Here is a 2,500-nt window from a genome sequence, read left to right on the forward strand (position 1 = left end):
GCCAGGCGAAAAGGCGCCAGGGCGCCCAGGCGGAAAAGAGGCGCCCAGGCGGAATGGCGCCAGGGCGCCCAGGCGGAAAAGAGGCGCCCAGGCGAAAAAGAGGCGCCCAGGCGGAAAAGAGGCGCCCTGGCGTAGGCGCCCAGGCGCCAAAAGAGGCGCCAGGCGAAAAGGCGCCAGGGCGCCCAGGCGGAATGGCGCCAGGGCGCCCAGGCGGAAAAGAGGCGCCCAGGCGAAAAAGAGGCGCCCAGGCGGAAAGGCGCCAGGGCGCCCAGGCGGAAAAGAGGCGCCCTGGCGTAGGCGCCCATGCGCCAAAAGAGGCACCCAGGCGAAAAGGCGCCAGGGCGCCCAGGCGGAAAAGAGGCGCCCAGGCGGAATGGCGCCAGGGCACCCAGGCGGAAAAGAGGCGCCCAGGCGGAAAAGAGGCGCCCTGGCGTAGGCGCCCAGGCGCCAAAAGAGGCGCCAGGCGAAAAGGCGCCAGGGCGCCCAGGCGGAAAAGAGGCGCCCAGGCGAAAAAGAGGCGCCCTGGCGGAAAAGAGGCGCCCTGGCGTAGGCGCCAGGGCGCCCAGGCGGAAAAGAGGCGCCCAGGCGGAATGGCGCCAGGGCACCCAGGCGGAAAAGAGGCGCCCAGGCGAAAAAGAGGCGCCCAGGCGGAAAAGAGGCGCCCTGGCGTAGGCGCCCAGGCGCCAAAAGAGGCGCCCAGGCGAAAAGGCGCCAGGGCGCCCAGGCGAAGAGGCGCCAGGGCGCCCAGGTGGGAAAGAGGCGCCCAGGCGAAAAGGCGCCAGGGCGCCCAGGCAGAAAAGAGGCGCCCAGGCGAAAAAGAGGCGCCCAGGCAGAAAGGCGCCATGGCGCCCAGGCGGAAAAGAGGCGCCCTGGCCAGGCGGAAAAGAGGTGCCCAGGCGAAAAAGAGTCGCCCAGGCCGAAAGGCGCCATGGCGCCCAGGCGGAAAAGAGGCGCCCACGCGAAAAGGCGCCAGGGCGCCAAGGCGGAAAACAGGCGCCCAGGCGGAAAGGTGCCAGGGCGCCCAGGCGGAAAAGAGGCGCCCAGGCGCGTGGGGGGCAAGGCGCCAGGCGCCAGGCACGTGCGGAGGCAAGGCGCCAGGCGCAAGGCGCCACGCGCGCGCGCGCGTGGGGGGCGAGGCGCCAGGCGCCAGGCGCCGGGCGCGCGTGGGGGGCAAGGCGCCAGGCGCCGGGCGCGCGCGTGGGGGGCGAGGCGCCAGGCGCCAGGCGCCGGGCGCGCGTGGGGGGCAAGGCGCCAGGCGCCGGGCGCGCGCGCGTGGGGCGCCAGGCGCCTGGCGGGCGGGCGCCCCCAGGAAGGGGTGCTGGCGCGCGATGGGGTTGCGCCCGTACGGACCGTGTGACAGTACAGACACTTTGGCGAAACCTCCTGCCCGAAGCGATTTTAGGCGTTCGGCTAGGTAGGTGACCCGGTTTTTTTCGCGTTTCTCGGCCGCTAGCCCCTTTTTTCGCGTTTTCGTGCGCGCGCCCCTCTTGACCTCGCACGCGCGCCGCGCGTCGCGTCCTTGTCCTTGTCCTTGTCCGCGTTCGCGCGTGTCGGCGATCACGGGCCCCGTGCATGGCTCGTCTCTGTGGACCATCGCCCCGCTCTTGTCCCTCTTTCGTGTTTGTGTGGCGCCCCGCCCCGTGCACCATTGCCGGCTGGCAGCAAGGTGCCTAGCCCCCCTTGCCGCCAGGCCTGTCCACCCCAAGGTGCTAAAGCCGCCAGGCACCCGTGCCGCCGAACCGTGCGTCCGTAAGCCGCTGCACGTGCGGCGGCCGGCCATGCCCGTGCTATTGACCCTGTGTGACAGTACAGACACTTTGGCGAAACCTCCTGGCCGACGGGGTTTTTGCGCCCACCTAGGTAGGGCGACCCCTTTTTTTTCGTGTCGCCTGTCCGTGTGTCCCTTTTTCGCCTTTTTCGGGTTCGTGTTTTCGTGTGCCGCCAAAAGCAAGCCCTGCGCTCGTCCCGTCCCGCTTGACCCGTGCATCCGCCGGTGCTGGCCTGCAAAATGCCTGTGAGCGACGCACGTGACCAGCAGCCCAGGCGAGTGTGCACGGGTGGCAGGCGAAACGGGCGTGCGTGTCGCCAGTGTGTATGTCCCTTTTTCGCCTTTTTCGGGTTCGTGTTTTCGTGTGCCGCCAAAAGCAAGCCCTGCGCTCGTCCCGTCCCGCTTGACCCGTGCATCCGCCGGTGCTGGCCTGCAAAATGCCTATGAGCGACGCATGTGACCAGCAGCCCAGGCGAGTGTGCATGGGTGGCAGGCGAAACGGGCGCGCGTGTCGCCAGTGCGTATGTCCCTTTTTCGGGTTCGTGTTTTCGTGTGCCACCAAAAGCAAGCCTTGCGCTCGTCCCGTCCCGCTTGACCCGTGCATCCGCCGGTGCTGGCCTGCAAAATGCCTGTGAGCGACGCATGTGACCAGCTGCCCAGGCGAGTGTGCACGGGTGGCAGGCGAAACGGGCGTGTCGCCAGTGCGTATGTCCCTTTTTTGCCTTTTTCGGG

This window comes from Aristolochia californica, unplaced genomic scaffold (genome assembly GCF_029961685.1).
Source record: "Aristolochia californica isolate CCGP_79_NKW_82.1479 unplaced genomic scaffold, dmAriCali1.0.hap1 SCAF_40, whole genome shotgun sequence".
NCBI classification, from domain to species: Eukaryota; Viridiplantae; Streptophyta; class Magnoliopsida; order Piperales; family Aristolochiaceae; genus Aristolochia; species Aristolochia californica.